Raw genomic sequence first — 21,321 nt, forward strand, 5'->3', positions numbered from 1 at the left:
GCAAAAAAAAGATAACTTAAAGCACTTTTAAGCATCGTTTTACTATTTCAAGTATTGATGCCGGATAGTTTAAATGGATGGCAAAGCATCCAAGGTTTTGCGAGCTGTTCGAATTCTCGAGGAGCTCTATCTTATTTTTTTTTGCAATGTTTTTGGGTACATATAGGGGAAAGTACTCTCCCTTCGAACGTTCATGCCTTCAAATAATGTGAGTTTTATTTTTCTTAAGGGACTTACATATTTCTATTAAATATTCGTTAGCTTATCATCAATTTCATTGATAATGATTATTATGTGTAATGGCCTCTACACATTGGGAGCAATTTTTGTCAAAAATTGCTTTTTTGAAGGAAAATCCCTGCAGCGTTGTAGGGGGAAACTTTCTGTCAAAAACGCAATTTTTGACGAAAATTGCTCCCAATGTGTAGACACCTTAAGTCTCTTAGAGAAGATAATAGAAATTCACATTATTCGAAGGCATGAATGTTCGAAGGGAGAGTACTTTTCCCTAAGATTAATATCGATTTAGGGGAAAGTAGGGGATACTGGGGCAAAATTTGTCAAAACGAAAATTTTAATACTCACTATTTTCTAAAATAAAAGAGACTGAGGCTTGAAATTTTTAGTATAGATAGCCTTCATGAACCTTCTTAAATTTACAAAGTTTCAAGGGATTCGAGGAATATTTGACTTACAGAAAATATCAATACTGATTAGCTCAATTTAAGCACATTTCTCGTTAAGATAGAGAAAAATTATCTTCGACAAAGTTGTAGAGGAATAAATTTCCTATAAAAATATGTCTATTTGATTTTTTTAACGTTTGCGAGAGTAAAACGTCACAAAATATCTGAAGACTGACAAAATTTGCCCCAGAAATTTTGAGAATCTCCATAAAATCGACTTTTACAAAATGATTCGATAATCATGTTTCTTTCGAGATAGAGGGAAATAATCTTCTGCAATGTTGTAGAGCAGTAAATTTCCTATAAGAATATGTTCATTATAAAACATTATTATTAGTTTTCTCAGAGCTCGTGAAAGAATTAAATATGCGTTTTGACAAGTTTTACCCCAGTCTCCCCTACTTTCCCTTCGAACGTTCATGCCTTCGAATCATGTGAATTTCTCTTATTTTTCCTAAGAGACTTATACATAATTATCACATAATTAACGATATTGATAAAAAGGTAACTAATATTTAATAGAAATGCGTAAATTTCTTAGGAAAAATTGAAGAAAAATCACATTATTTGAAGGCATTAAAATTAAACGTTCGAAGGGAGAGCACTTTCCCCTAAACTTGTCTAAAAATCATCTTAAAACCATGTTGAAAAATTATTTAAGAAACTTAAAATATCTTTAACATTTTATTTAATTATTTGACCAACCCCGGTTAAAATTGGGCCCTTTGACCTTGAATAATTTAAGACAGCGATTTTTCCGGTAAAAGGTGTCGATGTCGAAATGTTCAGCTAGACTAGGGTGTATGCCCCGAATGATGCCACTATCTCATTTGATGCCACCTTGAATAAAAGGGTATTTTTTCAATATTACGTTATTATCGAATTATGATAAGGGAAAACGCGCTACCATCGGACGACTCAAGCTTCGAACAACTGATTTTTTTTAAAATATGTTTTTAATACATTTATCTCATTATAATGCTATATTTTAATAGCTACCCTAGTACATGTAATTTTCTGAAAAGGGCCATGTGTCAAATCCAAAATGCAAAAATTCAGTTGTCCGAAGCTTGAGTCGTCTGAAGGTAGCGCGCTTTCCCCTATACAATAGTGGTTATCTCGACTATGTTTCATAATTTGAAAATATCGTTATATTGAAAAAATATCTTTTTATTCAAGGTGAAATCATTCGGGATATCCATCCTACTTCCAAACCATATCAAAAACTGAATGAAATCCCAAGGGCCAATTTTGAGAAGAATTAAAAGAAAACTTAATTTTTGACGTATTTTTGGGGGATAGGGAACGCATGAAGGGGGAGGGAGAATGAAAGAGATTAGTTTCGAGATTAAGTACCCATTTATAGCTATGTAATACAATTTTGAACTTGGAATACAACGTAGAAATTGTATTACATCGTAGAAGTTGGAATACATCGTAGAAATTGTATTACATCTTTGAAGTTGGAATATCATCATCATCATCAATCATCATCATCATTTCAACCACTTATCACAATTGGGGGGCGGGGAAGTTGGAATCCAACGTAGAAATTGTAATACAATTTTGAAGTTGGAATACAACGTAGAAATTGTATTACAATTTTGAACTTGGAATACAACGTAGAAATTGTATTACAATTTTGAACTTGGAATACAACGTAGAAATTGTATTACATCGTAGAAGTTGGAATACAACGTAGAAATTGTATTACATCTTTGAAGTTGGAATATCATCATCATCATTAATCATCATCATCGTTTCCTACCGCTTATCACTATTGGGGTGGCGGGGAAGTTGGAATACAACGTAGAAATTGTATTACAATTTTGAACTTGGAATACAACGTAGAAATTGTATTACAATTTTGAACTTGGAATACAACGTAGAAATTGTATTACAATTTTGAACTTGGAATACAACGTAGAAATTGTATTACATCGTAGAAGTTGGAATACAACTTTCAAAATATCATGTCAGTGGATTCCCTATCTCCTCTCTAGGAAATCCCAGATCCTCTGGGATTTTCTTGCATATTATGCCCAAGACTCTTCAGATACCTTCCGTGGTCAGAGGATTTCTGGAGCTTCCTCCAAGAAATCCCAGATCTTTTGGGATTTTCTTGCATATTATGCCCAAGACTCTTCAGATACCTTCCGTGGTCAGAGGATTTCTGGAGCTTCCTCCAAGAAATCCCAGATCTTTTGGGATTTTCTTGCATATTATGCCCAAGACTCTTCAGATACCTTCCGTGGTCAGAGGATTTCTGGAGCTTCCTCCAAGAAATCCCAGATCTTTTGGGATTTTCTTGCATATTATGCCCAAGACTTTTCAGATACCTTCCGTGGTCAGAGGATTTCTGGAGCTTCCTCCAAGAAATCCCAGATCTTTTGGGATTTTCTTGCATATTATGCCCAAGACTCTTCAGATACCTTCCGTGGTCAGAGGATTTCTGGAGCTTCCTCCAAGAAATCCCAGATCTTTTGGGATTTTCTTGCATATTATGCCCAAGACTCTTCAGATACCTTCCGTGGTCAGAGGATTTCTGGAGCTTCCTCCAAGAAATCCTAGATCTTTTGGGATTTTCTTGCATATTATGCCCAAGACTCTTCAGATACCTTCCGTGGTCAGAGGATTTCTGGAGCTTCCTCCAAGAAATCCTAGATCTTTTGGGATTTTCTTGCATATTATGCCCAAGACTCTTCAGATACCTTCCGTGGTCAGAGGATTTCTGGAGCTTCCTCCAAGAAATCCCAGATCTTTTGGGATTTTCTTGCATATTATGCCCAAGACTCTTCAGATACCTTCCGTGGTCAGAGGATTTCTGGAGCTTCCTCCAAGAAATCCCAGATCTTTTGGGATTTTCTTGCATATTATGCCCAAGACTCTTCAGATACCTTCCGTGGTCAGAGGATTTCTGGAGCTTCCTCCAAGAAATCCCAGATCTTTTGGGATTTTCTTGCATATTATGCCCAAGACTCTTCAGATACCTTCCGTGGTCAGAGGATTTCTGGAGCTTCCTCCAAGAAATCCTAGATCTTTTGGGATTTTCTTGCATATTATGCCCAAGACTCTTCAGATACCTTCCGTGGTCAGAGGATTTCTGGAGCTTCCTCCAAGAAATCCCAGATCTTTTGGGATTTTCTTGCATATTATGCCCAAGACTCTTCAGATACCTTCCGTGGTCAGAGGATTTCTGGAGCTTCCTCCAAGAAATCCCAGATCTTTTGGGATTTTCTTGCATATTATGCCCATGACTTTTCAGATACCTTCCGTGGTCAGAGGATTTCTGGAGCTTCCTCCAAGAAATCCTAGATCTTTTGGGATTTTCTTGCATATTATGCCCAAGACTCTTCAGATACCTTCCGTGGTCAGAGGATTTCTGGAGCTTCCTCCAAGAAATCCCAGATCTTTTGGGATTTTCTTGCATATTATGCCCAAGACTCTTCAGATACCTTCCGTGGTCAGAGGATTTCTGGAGCTTCCTCCAAGAAATCCCAGATCTTTTGGGATTTTCTTGCATATTATGCCCAAGACTTTTCAGATACCTTCCGTGGTCAGAGGATTTCTGGAGCTTCCTCCAAGAAATCCCAGATCTTTTGGGATTTTCTTGCATATTATGCCCAAGACTCTTCAGATACCTTCCGTGGTCAGAGGATTTCTGGAGCTTCCTCCAAGAAATCCCAGATCTTTTGGGATTTTCTTGCATATTATGCCCAAGACTCTTCAGATACCTTCCGTGGCCAGAGGATTTCTGGAGCTTCCTCCAAGAAATCCTAGATCTTTTGGGATTTTCTTGCATATTATGCCCAAGACTCTTCAGATACCTTCCGTGGCCAGAGGATTTCTGGAGCTTCCTCCAAGAAATCCTAGATCTTTTGGGATTTTCTTGCATATTATGCCCAAGACTCTTCAGATACCTTCCGTGGTCAGAGGATTTCTGGAGCTTCCTCCAAGAAATCCCAGATCTTTTGGGATTTTCTTGCATATTATGCCCAAGACTTTTCAGATACCTTCCGTGGTCAGAGGATTTCTGGAGCTTCCTCCAAGAAATCCTAGATCTTTTGGGATTTTCTTGCATATTATGCCCAAGACTCTTCAGATACCTTCCGTGGTCAGAGGATTTCTGGAGCTTCCTCCAAGAAATCCCAGATCTTTTGGGATTTTCTTGCATATTATGCCCAAGACTCTTCAGATACCTTCCGTGGTCAGAGGATTTCTGGAGCTTCCTCCAAGAAATCCCAGATCTTTTGGGATTTTCTTGCATATTATGCCCAAGACTTTTCAGATACCTTCCGTGGTCAGAGGATTTCTGGAGCTTCCTCCAAGAAATCCCAGATCTTTTGGGATTTTCTTGCATATTATGCCCAAGACTCTTCAGATACCTTCCGTGGTCAGAGGATTTCTGGAGCTTCCTCCAAGAAATCCCAGATCTTTTGGGATTTTCTTGCATATTATGCCCAAGACTCTTCAGATACCTTCCGTGGCCAGAGGATTTCTGGAGCTTCCTCCAAGAAATCCTAGATCTTTTGGGATTTTCTTGCATATTATGCCCAAGACTCTTCAGATACCTTCCGTGGTCAGAGGATTTCTGGAGCTTCCTCCAAGAAATCCTAGATCTTTTGGGATTTTCTTGCATATTATGCCCAAGACTCTTCAGATACCTTCCGTGGTCAGAGGATTTCTGGAGCTTCCTCCAAGAAATCCTAGATCTTTTGGGATTTTCTTGCATATTATGCCCAAGACTCTTCAGATACCTTCCGTGGTCAGAGGATTTCTGGAGCTTCCTCCAAGAAATCCTAGATCTTTTGGGATTTTCTTGCATATTATGCCCAAGACTCTTCAGATACCTTCCGTGGTCAGAGGATTTCTGGAGCTTCCTCCAAGAAATCCTAGATCTTTTGGGATTTTCTTGCATATTATGCCCAAGACTCTTCAGATACCTTCCGTGGTCAGAGGATTTCTGGAGCTTCCTCCAAGAAATCCTAGATCTTTTGGGATTTTCTTGCATATTATGCCCAAGACTCTTCAGATACCTTCCGTGGTCAGAGGATTTCTGGAGCTTCCTCCAAGAAATCCCAGATCTTTTGGGATTTTCTTGCATATTATGCCCAAGACTCTTCAGATACCTTCCGTGGTCAGAGGATTTCTGGAGCTTCCTCCAAGAAATCCTAGATCTTTTGGGATTTTCTTGCATATTATGCCCAAGACTCTTCAGATACCTTCCGTGGTCAGAGGATTTCTGGAGCTTCCTCCAAGAAATCCTAGATCTTTTGGGATTTTCTTGCATATTATGCCCAAGACTCTTCAGATACCTTCCGTGGTCAGAGGATTTCTGGAGCTTCCTCCAAGAAATCCCAGATCTTTTGGGATTTTCTTGCATATTATGCCCAAGACTCTTCAGATACCTTCCGTGGTCAGAGGATTTCTGGAGCTTCCTCCAAGAAATCCTAGATCTTTTGGGATTTTCTTGCATATTATGCCCAAGACTCTTCAGATACCTTCCGTGGTCAGAGGATTTCTGGAGCTTCCTCCAAGAAATCCCAGATCTTTTGGGATTTTCTTGCATATTATGCCCAAGACTCTTCAGATACCTTCCGTGGTCAGAGGATTTCTGGAGCTTCCTCCAAGAAATCCTAGATCTTTTGGGATTTTCTTGCATATTATGCCCAAGACTCTTCAGATACCTTCCGTGGTCAGAGGATTTCTGGAGCTTCCTCCAAGAAATCCTAGATCTTTTGGGATTTTCTTGCATATTATGCCCAAGACTCTTCAGATACCTTCCGTGGTCAGAGGATTTCTGGAGCTTCCTCCAAGAAATCCCAGATCTTTTGGGATTTTCTTGCATATTATGCCCAAGACTCTTCAGATACCTTCCGTGGTCAGAGGATTTCTGGAGCTTCCTCCAAGAAATCCCAGATCTTTTGGGATTTTCTTGCATATTATGCCCAAGACTCTTCAGATACCTTCCGTGGTCAGAGGATTTCTGGAGCTTCCTCCAAGAAATCCCAGATCTTTTGGGATTTTCTTGCATATTATGCCCAAGACTTTTCAGATACCTTCCGTGGTCAGAGGATTTCTGGAGCTTCCTCCAAGAAATCCCAGATCTTTTGGGATTTTCTTGCATATTATGCCCAAGACTCTTCAGATACCTTCCGTGGTCAGAGGATTTCTGGAGCTTCCTCCAAGAAATCCCAGATCTTTTGGGATTTTCTTGCATATTATGCCCAAGACTCTTCAGATACCTTCCGTGGTCAGAGGATTTCTGGGGCTTCCTCCAAGAAATCCCAGATCTTTTGGGATTTTCTTGCATATTATGCCCAAGACTCTTCAGATACCTTCCGTGGCCAGAGGATTTCTGGAGCTTCCTCCAAGAAATCCTAGATCTTTTGGGATTTTCTTGCATATTATGCCCAAGACTCTTCAGATACCTTCCGTGGTCAGAGGATTTCTGGAGCTTCCTCCAAGAAATCCTAGATCTTTTGGGATTTTCTTGCATATTATGCCCAAGACTCTTCAGATACCTTCCGTGGTCAGAGGATTTCTGGAGCTTCCTCCAAGAAATCCTAGATCTTTTGGGATTTTCTTGCATATTATGCCCAAGACTCTTCAGATACCTTCCGTGGTCAGAGGATTTCTGGAGCTTCCTCCAAGAAATCCTAGATCTTTTGGGATTTTCTTGCATATTATGCCCAAGACTCTTCAGATACCTTCCGTGGTCAGAGGATTTCTGGAGCTTCCTCCAAGAAATCCTAGATCTTTTGGGATTTTCTTGCATATTATGCCCAAGACTCTTCAGATACCTTCCGTGGTCAGAGGATTTCTGGAGCTTCCTCCAAGAAATCCTAGATCTTTTGGGATTTTCTTGCATATTATGCCCAAGACTCTTCAGATACCTTCCGTGGTCAGAGGATTTCTGGAGCTTCCTCCAAGAAATCCTAGATCTTTTGGGATTTTCTTGCATATTATGCCCAAGACTCTTCAGATACCTTCCGTGGTCAGAGGATTTCTGGAGCTTCCTCCAAGAAATCCTAGATCTTTTGGGATTTTCTTGCATATTATGCCCAAGACTCTTCAGATACCTTCCGTGGTCAGAGGATTTCTGGAGCTTCCTCCAAGAAATCCCAGATCTTTTGGGATTTTCTTGCATATTATGCCCAAGACTCTTCAGATACCTTCCGTGGTCAGAGGATTTCTGGAGCTTCCTCCAAGAAATCCTAGATCTTTTGGGATTTTCTTGCATATTATGCCCAAGACTCTTCAGATACCTTCCGTGGTCAGAGGATTTCTGGAGCTTCCTCCAAGAAATCCTAGATCTTTTGGGATTTTCTTGCATATTATGCCCAAGACTCTTCAGATACCTTCCGTGGTCAGAGGATTTCTGGAGCTTCCTCCAAGAAATCCCAGATCTTTTGGGATTTTCTTGCATATTATGCCCAAGACTCTTCAGATACCTTCCGTGGTCAGAGGATTTCTGGAGCTTCCTCCAAGAAATCCTAGATCTTTTGGGATTTTCTTGCATATTATGCCCAAGACTCTTCAGATACCTTCCGTGGTCAGAGGATTTCTGGAGCTTCCTCCAAGAAATCCCAGATCTTTTGGGATTTTCTTGCATATTATGCCCAAGACTCTTCAGATACCTTCCGTGGTCAGAGGATTTCTGGAGCTTCCTCCAAGAAATCCTAGATCTTTTGGGATTTTCTTGCATATTATGCCCAAGACTCTTCAGATACCTTCCGTGGTCAGAGGATTTCTGGAGCTTCCTCCAAGAAATCCCAGATCTTTTGGGATTTTCTTGCATATTATGCCCAAGACTCTTCAGATACCTTCCGTGGTCAGAGGATTTCTGGAGCTTCCTCCAAGAAATCCTAGATCTTTTGGGATTTTCTTGCATATTATGCCCAAGACTCTTCAGATACCTTCCGTGGTCAGAGGATTTCTGGAGCTTCCTCCAAGAAATCCCAGATCTTTTGGGATTTTCTTGCATATTATGCCCAAGACTCTTCAGATACCTTCTGTGGTCAGAGGATTCCTGGAGCTTTCTCCAGGAAATCCCAGATCTTTTGGTATTTTCTTGCATATTATGCCCAAGACTCTTCAGATACCTTCCGTGGTCAGAGGATTTCTGGAGCTTCCTCCAAGAAATCCCAGATCTTTTGGGATTTTCTTGCATATTATGCCCAAGACTCTTCAGATACCTTCTGTGGTCAGAGGATTCCTGGAGCTTTCTCCAGGAAATCCCAGAAATTTTGGGATTTTCTTGCATATTATGCCCAAGACTTTTCAGATACCTTCTGTGGTCAGAGGATTCCTGGAGCTTCCTCCAAGAAATACCAGATCTTTTGGGATTTTCTTGCATAGTATGACCAAGACTCTTCAGATACCTTCTGTGGTCAGAGGATTCCTGGAGATTTCTCCAGTAAATCCCAGTCTTCCGTGATTTTCTTGCATATTATGCCCGAGACTCTTCAGATCCCTTCTGTGGTCAGAGGATTCCTGGAGTTTCCTCCAGCAAATCCCAGATCTTTTGGGATTGCTTTTCTCTTCCAATTTTCCTCATTTCCAAGTGAAATTTTGCACATCTCAAGCTTGAAGGAGGCTCTAAACAGATGTAAAGTTTGAGGTCCCTATCTCTCATAGTTTCCGAGATAATCGACTTTAAAGATTTTCTGACACTTGTATGCATTTCTCGCCCAATTTTCCTCATTTCCAAGTGAGATTTTGCACATCTCAAGCTTGAAGGAGGCTCTATACAGATGTAAAGTTTGAGGTCCCTATCTCTCATAGTTTCCGAGATAATCGACTTTAAAGATTTTCTGACACTTGTATGCATTTCTCGCCCAATTTTCCTCATTTCCGAGTGAAATTTCGCACATCTCAAGCTTGAAGGAGGCTCTAAACAGATGTAAAGTTTAAGGTCCCTATCTCTCATAGTTTCCGAGATAATCGACTTTAAAGATTTTCTGACACTTGTATGCATTTCTCGCCCAATTTTCCTCATTTCCAAGTGAAATTTTGCACATCTCAAGCTTGAAGGAGGCTCTAAACAGATGTAAAGTTTGAGGTCCCTATCTCCCATAGTTTCCGAGATAATCGACTTTAAAGATTTTCTGACACTTATATGCATTTCTCTTCCAATTTTCCTCATTTCCGAGTGAAATTTTGCACATCTCAAGCTTGAAGGAGGCTCTATACAGATGTGAAGTTTGAGGTCCCTATCTCTCATAGTTTCCGAGATAATCGACTTTAAAGATTTTCTGACACTTATATGCATTTCTCGCCCAATTTTCCTCATTTCCAAGTGAAATTTCGCACATCTCAAGCTTGAAGGAGGCTCTAAACAGATATAAAGTTTGAGGTCCCTATCTCTCATAGTTTCCGAGATAATCGACTTTAAAGATTTTTAAGTGAAATTTCACTTGGAAATGGGGAAAATTGGGCGAGAAATGCATACAAGTGTCAGAAAATCTTTAAAGTCGATTATCTCGGAAACTATGAGGGATAGGGACCTTAAACTTTACATCTGTTTAGAGCCTCCTTCAGGCTTGAGATGTGCAAAATTTCACTTGGAAATGAGGAAAATTGGGCGAGAAATGCATGCAAGTGTCAGAAAATCTTTAAAGTCGATTATCTCGGAAACTATGAGAGATAGGGACCTTAAACTTTACATCTGTTTAGAGCCTCCTTCAGGCTTGAGATGTGCAAAATTTCACTTGGAAATGAGGAAAATTGGGCGAGAAATGCATGCAAGTGTCTGGAAATCTTTAAAGTCGATTATCTCGGAAACTATGAGGGATATGGACCTCAAACTTTACATCTGTTTAGAGCCTCCTTCAAGCTTGAGATGTGCAAAATTTCACTTGGAAATGAGGAAAATTGGGCGAGAAATGCATGCAAGTGTCTGGAAATCTTTAAAGTCGATTATCTCGGAAACTATGAGGGATAGGGACCTCAAACTTTACATCTGTTTAGAGCCTCCTTCAAGCTTGAGATGTGCAAAATTTCACTTGGAAATGAGGAAAATTGGGCGAGAAATGCATGCAAGTGTCTGGAAATCTTTAAAGTCGATTATCTCGGAAACTATGAGGATAGGGACCTCAAACTTTACATCTGTTTAGAGCCTCCTTCAAGCTTGAGATGTGCAAAATTTCACTTGGAAATGAGGAAAATTGGGCGAGAAATGCATACAAGTGTCAGAAAATCTTTAAAATTCGATTATCTCGGAAACTATGAGGGATATGGACCTCAAACTTTACATCTGTTTAGAGCCTCCTTCAAGCTTGAGATGTGCAAAATTTCACTTGGAAATGAGGAAAATTGGGCGAGAAATGCATAAAATAAATGCATCTGGGAAAGAAGATCTGGGATTTCCTGGAGGAAGCTCCAGGAATCCTCTGACCACAGAAGGTATCTGAAGAGTCTTGGGCATAATATGCAAGAAAATCCCAAAAGATCTAGGATTTCTTGGAGGAAGCTCCAGAAATCCTCTGACCACGGAAGGTATCTGAAGAGTCTTGAGCATAATATGCAAGAAAATCCCAAAAGATCTGGGATTTCTTGGAGGAAGCTCCAGAAATCCTCTGACCACGGAAGGTATCTGAAGAGTCTTGGGCATAATATGCAAGAAAATCCCAAAAGATCTAGGATTTCTTGGAGGAAGCTCCAGAAATCCTCTGACCACGGAAGGTATCTGAAGAGTCTTGGGCATAATATGCAAGAAAATCCCAAAAGATCTGGGATTTCTTGGAGGAAGCTCCAGAAATCCTCTGACCACGGAAGGTATCTGAAGAGTCTTGGGCATAATATGCAAGAAAATCTCAAAAGATCTGGGATTTCTTGGAGGAAGCTCCAGAAATCCTCTGACCACGGAAGGTATCTGAAGAGTCTTGGGCATAATATGCAAGAAAATCCCAAAAGATCTAGGATTTCTTGGAGGAAGCTCCAGAAATCCTCTGACCACGGAAGGTATCTGAAGAGTCTTGGGCATAATATGCAAGAAAATCCCAAAAGATCTGGGATTTCTTGGAGGAAGCTCCAGAAATCCTCTGACCACGGAAGGTATCTGAAGAGTCTTGGGCATAATATGCAAGAAAATCCCAAAAGATCTGGGATTTCTTGGAGGAAGCTCCAGAAATCCTCTGACCACGGAAGGTATCTGAAGAGTCTTGGGCATAATATGCAAGAAAATCCCAAAAGATCTGGGATTTCTTGGAGGAAGCTCCAGAAATCCTCTGACCACGGAAGGTATCTGAAGAGTCTTGGGCATAATATGCAAGAAAATCCCAAAAGATCTGGGATTTCTTGGAGGAAGCTCCAGAAATCCTCTGACCACGGAAGGTATCTGAAGAGTCTTGGGCATAATATGCAAGAAAATCCCAAAAGATCTGGGATTTCTTGGAGGAAGCTCCAGAAATCCTCTGACCACGGAAGGTATCTGAAGAGTCTTGGGCATAATATGCAAGAAAATCCCAAAAGATCTGGGATTTCTTGGAGGAAGCTCCAGAAATCCTCTGACCACGGAAGGTATCTGAAGAGTCTTGGGCATAATATGCAAGAAAATCCCAAAAGATCTGGGATTTCTTGGAGGAAGCTCCAGAAATCCTCTGACCACGGAAGGTATCTGAAGAGTCTTGGGCATAATATGCAAGAAAATCCCAAAAGATCTGGGATTTCTTGGAGGAAGCTCCAGAAATCCTCTGACCACAGAAGGTATCTGAAGAGTCTTGGGCATAATATGCAAGAAAATCCCAAAAGATCTAGGATTTCTTGGAGGAAGCTCCAGAAATCCTCTGACCACGGAAGGTATCTGAAGAGTCTTGGGCATAATATGCAAGAAAATCCCAAAAGATCTGGGATTTCTTGGAGGAAGCTCCAGAAATCCTCTGACCACGGAAGGTATCTGAAGAGTCTTGGGCATAATATGCAAGAAAATCCCAAAAGATCTAGGATTTCTTGGAGGAAGCTCCAGAAATCCTCTGACCACGGAAGGTATCTGAAGAGTCTTGGGCATAATATGCAAGAAAATCCCAAAAGATCTGGGATTTCTTGGAGGAAGCTCCAGAAATCCTCTGACCACGGAAGGTATCTGAAGAGTCTTGGGCATAATATGCAAGAAAATCCCAAAAGATCTGGGATTTCTTGGAGGAAGCTCCAGAAATCCTCTGACCACGGAAGGTATCTGAAGAGTCTTGGGCATAATATGCAAGAAAATCCCAAAAGATCTGGGATTTCTTGGAGGAAGCTCCAGAAATCCTCTGACCACGGAAGGTATCTGAAGAGTCTTGGGCATAATATGCAAGAAAATCCCAAAAGATCTGGGATTTCTTGGAGGAAGCTCCAGAAATCCTCTGACCACGGAAGGTATCTGAAGAGTCTTGGGCATAATATGCAAGAAAATCCCAAAAGATCTGGGATTTCTTGGAGGAAGCTCCAGAAATCCTCTGACCACGGAAGGTATCTGAAGAGTCTTGGGCATAATATGCAAGAAAATCCCAAAAGATCTGGGATTTCTTGGAGGAAGCTCCAGAAATCCTCTGACCACGGAAGGTATCTGAAGAGTCTTGGGCATAATATGCAAGAAAATCCCAAAAGATCTGGGATTTCTTGGAGGAAGCTCCAGAAATCCTCTGACCACGGAAGGTATCTGAAGAGTCTTGGGCATAATATGCAAGAAAATCCCAAAAGATCTGGGATTTCTTGGAGGAAGCTCCAGAAATCCTCTGACCACGGAAGGTATCTGAAGAGTCTTGGGCATAATATGCAAGAAAATCCCAAAAGATCTGGGATTTCTTGGAGGAAGCTCCAGAAATCCTCTGACCACGGAAGGTATCTGAAGAGTCTTGGGCATAATATGCAAGAAAATCCCAAAAGATCTGGGATTTCTTGGAGGAAGCTCCAGAAATCCTCTGACCACGGAAGGTATCTGAAGAGTCTTGGGCATAATATGCAAGAAAATCCCAAAAGATCTGGGATTTCTTGGAGGAAGCTCCAGAAATCCTCTGACCACGGAAGGTATCTGAAGAGTCTTGGGCATAATATGCAAGAAAATCCCAAAAGATCTGGGATTTCTTGGAGGAAGCTCCAGAAATCCTCTGACCACGGAAGGTATCTGAAGAGTCTTGGGCATAATATGCAAGAAAATCCCAAAAGATCTGGGATTTCTTGGAGGAAGCTCCAGAAATCCTCTGACCACGGAAGGTATCTGAAGAGTCTTGGGCATAATATGCAAGAAAATCCCAAAAGATCTGGGATTTCTTGGAGGAAGCTCCAGAAATCCTCTGACCACGGAAGGTATCTGAAGAGTCTTGGGCATAATATGCAAGAAAATCCCAAAAGATCTGGGATTTCTTGGAGGAAGCTCCAGAAATCCTCTGACCACGGAAGGTATCTGAAGAGTCTTGGGCATAATATGCAAGAAAATCCCAAAAGATCTGGGATTTCTTGGAGGAAGCTCCAGAAATCCTCTGACCACGGAAGGTATCTGAAGAGTCTTGGGCATAATATGCAAGAAAATCCCAAAAGATCTGGGATTTCTTGGAGGAAGCTCCAGAAATCCTCTGACCACGGAAGGTATCTGAAGAGTCTTGGGCATAATATGCAAGAAAATCCCAAAAGATCTGGGATTTCTTGGAGGAAGCTCCAGAAATCCTCTGACCACGGAAGGTATCTGAAGAGTCTTGGGCATAATATGCAAGAAAATCCCAAAAGATCTGGGATTTCTTGGAGGAAGCTCCAGAAATCCTCTGACCACGGAAGGTATCTGAAGAGTCTTGGGCATAATATGCAAGAAAATCCCAAAAGATCTGGGATTTCTTGGAGGAAGCTCCAGAAATCCTCTGACCACGGAAGGTATCTGAAGAGTCTTGGGCATAATATGCAAGAAAATCCCAAAAGATCTGGGATTTCTTGGAGGAAGCTCCAGAAATCCTCTGACCACGGAAGGTATCTGAAGAGTCTTGGGCATAATATGCAAGAAAATCCCAAAAGATCTGGGATTTCTTGGAGGAAGCTCCAGAAATCCTCTGACCACGGAAGGTATCTGAAGAGTCTTGGGCATAATATGCAAGAAAATCCCAAAAGATCTGGGATTTCTTGGAGGAAGCTCCAGAAATCCTCTGACCACGGAAGGTATCTGAAGAGTCTTGGGCATAATATGCAAGAAAATCCCAAAAGATCTGGGATTTCTTGGAGGAAGCTCCAGAAATCCTCTGACCACGGAAGGTATCTGAAGAGTCTTGGGCATAATATGCAAGAAAATCCCAAAAGATCTGGGATTTCTTGGAGGAAGCTCCAGAAATCCTCTGACCACGGAAGGTATCTGAAGAGTCTTGGGCATAATATGCAAGAAAATCCCAAAAGATCTGGGATTTCTTGGAGGAAGCTCCAGAAATCCTCTGACCACGGAAGGTATCTGAAGAGTCTTGGGCATAATATGCAAGAAAATCCCAAAAGATCTGGGATTTCTTGGAGGAAGCTCCAGAAATCCTCTGACCACGGAAGGTATCTGAAGAGTCTTGGGCATAATATGCAAGAAAATCCCAAAAGATCTGGGATTTCTTGGAGGAAGCTCCAGAAATCCTCTGACCACGGAAGGTATCTGAAGAGTCTTGGGCATAATATGCAAGAAAATCCCAAAAGATCTGGGATTTCTTGGAGGAAGCTCCAGAAATCCTCTGACCACGGAAGGTATCTGAAGAGTCTTGGGCATAATATGCAAGAAAATCCCAAAAGATCTGGGATTTCTTGGAGGAAGCTCCAGAAATCCTCTGACCACGGAAGGTATCTGAAGAGTCTTGGGCATAATATGCAAGAAAATCCCAAAAGATCTGGGATTTCTTGGAGGAAGCTCCAGAAATCCTCTGACCACGGAAGGTATCTGAAGAGTCTTGGGCATAATATGCAAGAAAATCCCAAAAGATCTGGGATTTCTTGGAGGAAGCTCCAGAAATCCTCTGACCACGGAAGGTATCTGAAGAGTCTTGGGCATAATATGCAAGAAAATCCCAAAAGATCTGGGATTTCTTGGAGGAAGCTCCAGAAATCCTCTGACCACGGAAGGTATCTGAAGAGTCTTGGGCATAATATGCAAGAAAATCCCAAAAGATCTGGGATTTCTTGGAGGAAGCTCCAGAAATCCTCTGACCACGGAAGGTATCTGAAGAGTCTTGGGCATAATATGCAAGAAAATCCCAAAAGATCTGGGATTTCTTGGAGGAAGCTCCAGAAATCCTCTGACCACGGAAGGTATCTGAAGAGTCTTGGGCATAATATGCAAGAAAATCCCAAAAGATCTGGGATTTCTTGGAGGAAGCTCCAGAAATCCTCTGACCACGGAAGGTATCTGAAGAGTCTTGGGCATAATATGCAAGAAAATCCCAAAAGATCTGGGATTTCTTGGAGGAAGCTCCAGAAATCCTCTGACCACGGAAGGTATCTGAAGAGTCTTGGGCATAATATGCAAGAAAATCCCAAAAGATCTGGGATTTCTTGGAGGAAGCTCCAGAAATCCTCTGACCACGGAAGGTATCTGAAGAGTCTTGGGCATAATATGCAAGAAAATCCCAAAAGATCTGGGATTTCTTGGAGGAAGCTCCAGAAATCCTCTGACCACGGAAGGTATCTGAAGAGTCTTGGGCATAATATGCAAGAAAATCCCAAAAGATCTGGGATTTCTTGGAGGAAGCTCCAGAAATCCTCTGACCACGGAAGGTATCTGAAGAGTCTTGGGCATAATATGCAAGAAAATCCCAAAAGATCTGGGATTTCTTGGAGGAAGCTCCAGAAATCCTCTGACCACGGAAGGTATCTGAAGAGTCTTGGGCATAATATGCAAGAAAATCCCAAAAGATCTGGGATTTCTTGGAGGAAGCTCCAGAAATCCTCTGACCACGGAAGGTATCTGAAAAGTCTTGGGCATAATATGCAAGAAAATCCCAAAAGATCTGGGATTTCTTGGAGGAAGCTCCAGAAATCCTCTGACCACGGAAGGTATCTGAAGAGTCTTGGGCATAATATGCAAGAAAATCCCAAAAGATCTGGGATTTCTTGGAGGAAGCTCCAGAAATCCTCTGACCACGGAAGGTATCTGAAGAGTCTTGGGCATAATATGCAAGAAAATCCCAAAAGATCTGGGATTTCTTGGAGGAAGCTCCAGAAATCCTCTGACCACGGAAGGTATCTGAAGAGTCTTGGGCATAATATGCAAGAAAATCCCAAAAGATCTGGGATTTCTTGGAGGAAGCTCCAGAAATCCTCTGACCACGGAAGGTATCTGAAGAGTCTTGGGCATAATATGCAAGAAAATCCCAAAAGATCTGGGATTTCTTGGAGGAAGCTCCAGAAATCCTCTGACCACGGAAGGTATCTGAAGAGTCTTGGGCATAATATGCAAGAAAATCCCAAAAGATCTAGGATTTCTTGGAGGAAGCTCCAGAAATCCTCTGACCACGGAAGGTATCTGAAGAGTCTTGGGCATAATATGCAAGAAAATCCCAAAAGATCTGGGATTTCTTGGAGGAAGCTCCAGAAATCCTCTGACCACGGAAGGTATCTGAAGAGTCTTGGGCATAATATGCAAGAAAATCCCAAAAGATCTGGGATTTCTTGGAGGAAGCTCCAGAAATCCTCTGACCACGGAAGGTATCTGAAAAGTCTTGGGCATAATATGCAAGAAAATCCCAAAAGATCTGGGATTTCTTGGAGGAAGCTCCAGAAATCCTCTGACCACGGAAGGTATCTGAAAAGTCTTGGGCATAATATGCAAGAAAATCCCAAAAGATCTGGGATTTCTTGGAGGAAGCTCCAGAAATCCTCTGACCACGGAAGGTATCTGAAGAGTCTTGGGCATAATATGCAAGAAAATCCCAAAAGATCTGGGATTTCTTGGAGGAAGCTCCAGAAATCCTCTGACCACGGAAGGTATCTGAAAAGTCTTGGGCATAATATGCAAGAAAATCCCAAAAGATCTGGGATTTCTTGGAGGAAGCTCCAGAAATCCTCTGACCACGGAAGGTATCTGAAGAGTCTTGGGCATAATATGCAAGAAAATCCCAAAAGATCTGGGATTTCTTGGAGGAAGCTCCAGAAATCCTCTGACCACGGAAGGTATCTGAAGAGTCTTGGGCATAATATGCAAGAAAATCCCAAAAGATCTGGGATTTCTTGGAGGAAGCTCCAGAAATCCTCTGACCACGGAAGGTATCTGAAGAGTCTTGGGCATAATATGCAAGAAAATCCCAAAAGATCTGGGATTTCTTGGAGGAAGCTCCAGAAATCCTCTGACCACGGAAGGTATCTGAAAAGTCTTGGGCATAATATGCAAGAAAATCCCAAAAGATCTGGGATTTCTTGGAGGAAGCTCCAGAAATCCTCTGACCACGGAAGGTATCTGAAGAGTCTTGGGCATAATATGCAAGAAAATCCCAAAAGATCTGGGATTTCTTGGAGGAAGCTCCAGAAATCCTCTGACCACGGAAGGTATCTGAAGAGTCTTGGGCATAATATGCAAGAAAATCCCAAAAGATCTGGGATTTCTTGGAGGAAGCTCCAGAAATCCTCTGACCACGGAAGGTATCTGAAGAGTCTTGGGCATAATATGCAAGAAAATCCCAAAAGATCTGGGATTTCTTGGAGGAAGCTCCAGAAATCCTCTGACCACGGAAGGTATCTGAAGAGTCTTGGGCATAATATGCAAGAAAATCCCAAAAGATCTAGGATTTCTTGGAGGAAGCTCCAGAAATCCTCTGACCACGGAAGGTATCTGAAGAGTCTTGGGCATAATATGCAAGAAAATCCCAAAAGATCTGGGATTTCTTGGAGGAAGCTCCAGAAATCCTCTGACCACGGAAGGTATCTGAAGAGTCTTGGGCATAATATGCAAGAAAATCCCAAAAGATCTGAGATTTCTTGGAGGAAGCTCCAGAAATCCTCTGACCACGGAAGGTATCTGAAAAGTCTTGGGCATAATATGCAAGAAAATCCCAAAAGATCTGGGATTTCTTGGAGGAAGCTCCAGAAATCCTCTGACCACGGAAGGTATCTGAAGAGTCTTGGGCATAATATGCAAGAAAATCCCAAAAGATCTGGGATTTCTTGGAGGAAGCTCCAGAAATCCTCTGACCACGGAAGGTATCTGAAGAGTCTTGGGCATAATATGCAAGAAAATCCCAAAAGATCTGGGATTTCTTGGAGGAAGCTCCAGAAATCCTCTGACCACGGAAGGTATCTGAAGAGTCTTGGGCATAATATGCAAGAAAATCCCAGAGGATCTGGGATTTCCTAGAGAGGAGATAGGGAATCCACTGACATGATATTTTGAAAGTTGTATTCCAACTTCTACGATGTAATACAATTTCTACGTTGTATTCCAAGTTCAAAATTGTAATACAATTTCTACGTTGTATTCCAAGTTCAAAATTGTAATACAATTTCTACGTTGTATTCCAACTTCCCCGCCACCCCAATAGTGATAAGCGGTAGGAAACGATGATGATGATTAATGATGATGATGATATTCCAACTTCAAAGATGTAATACAATTTCTACGTTGTATTCCAACTTCTACGATGTAATACAATTTCTACGTTGTATTCCAAGTTCAAAATTGTAATACAATTTCTACGTTGTATTCCAAGTTCAAAATTGTAATACAATTTCTACGTTGTATTCCAACTTCCCCACCACCCCAATAGTGATAAGCGGTAGGAAACGATGATGATGATTAATGATGATGATGATATTCCAACTTCAAAGATGTAATACAATTTCTACGTTGTATTCCAAGTTCAAAATTGTAATACAATTTCTACGTTGTATTCCAACTTCAAAATTGTATTACAATTTCTACGTTGGATTCCAACTTCCCCGCCCCCCAATTGTGATAAGTGGTTGAAATGATGATGATGATTGATGATGATGATGATATTCCAACTTCAAAGATGTAATACAATTTCTACGATGTATTCCAACTTCTACGATGTAATACAATTTCTACGTTGTATTCCAAGTTCAAAATTGTATTACATAGCTATAAATGGGCCCTAAGTCATTTTAAAAAGATCATCGCAGACCGGAAGTCAATATCTCTTACACTCTTAGAAAAGTTTAGACATCATTACTAATGAAAATTAGTTGATCGGGTGATTATTATCAAATCTATTTAAAATGGTTCTCATAATCTTAAAGAAATTTCTCATAATAATTTTATTAGTAGTGAGAACATAAGGCAATATTTACGTGGATAAGTTGCGGCAATTACTTCACAATGGTTTCATACAATTGTATTTGCTTATGTTAATTAAATGAAATCGATATCTCAAATCCCAACTAATTCATTAATTCCTAGGTCATTAATTCCTTTTAGTTCTCACATCTAATGCAAAAAATGGGCCTATATTTTCATAAAGTTCTGACAACTTTTTCAATAGTAAAAAGTGGTTTTTTTTATGCGTTGAAGCTTTTTCGAGTTCCAAGCACCCACCGTGCTTCAGTCTTACGGAAGAAGTGCATGTGAAAAGATGTCGCGTCTTTCAAGTATTTCATTTAGTTACCTTACCTAAATATATAGTTGGGTCTATGCTTACTATATTTCATGGGCGTACCCAGATAGGGGCAGGGGGGGCAGCTGCCCCCCCTAGAAGCGTCAAAGAAGACAAAAATAAATGAGAAGTAAAAAATGTATATTTGGTTAGCAAAAAAAAATTAAGTTTGATCAGTAAAAAAATAAAAATCTTTTTAAAAATGGGCTTAATTTTTCAATCCATAATGATCGAAAGTTGCATGAAAATTCTACTGCTTTTAAAGTTGTAAATTAAGTCACTTCTCAAATTTGATGTTTTACTGCTCGTTTGTAGTGTCAATACAAGAAGAAGCTTATAGAAATTCAAAAACAATTAAAAACCCAATGGAAGAGGGGGCAGGGCAAGGCTGTTGCCCTACTCTACATTGAAAAATTAAAAAAAAGCGTAAAAATGGGCAAATATTTCGTAACTCATTTTGATTTCTTTTTATAACGTTTCAGTTATATTAGTTTCAGTAATAAATTTATTCAGTAATATATTTTTTGAAAAGAAAGAAGTCACGTAATCTTTTTCATAGAATAAAAGGATATTTAAGGATTTATAACGAAAATATAAAAAGCCACGCATAAAGTAAAAGGACCAGGACCGAAAGCTCTGGGAAAGATTAAAAAAGTGTTTTTCTTTGTGAAGTGACTTCAAATCCACTGGCCACCACCGGAGAGTCCCCTATCAATTTTAGATTTTACGTACTCTAGAGATTATACAATGCAAAAGAATAACAAAAAAATGTAGCTTCGACAAACGAGATGACGTGAAAAAGATAGTGGAAGAATTTTCGAAGGGCAAGGAACTATGAGAATGAAGGTGGCCGAAATAGGGTACCAAAGCTATGTCTATGTTTTTATTTATTTTAAAATGTATTAAGAATGATTTTAGAGTAAATAAAAACGGTAAACTCTTTACAAAGTTCCAAGCAACACTCTTTCAGAAGAAAGAATAAAAAAATCAATTTATATTTAAAATATTACATTTCAAACTTGAGACCTTGACGCTTGCATGCAACTATGCCAAATGTGGCACACTTACCCTAAGTTTAAAAATTAATACGGTGCAATTGA

Source organism: Phlebotomus papatasi, chromosome 1 (assembly GCF_024763615.1).
Source record: "Phlebotomus papatasi isolate M1 chromosome 1, Ppap_2.1, whole genome shotgun sequence".
Classification (NCBI taxonomy): Eukaryota; Metazoa; Arthropoda; class Insecta; order Diptera; family Psychodidae; genus Phlebotomus; species Phlebotomus papatasi.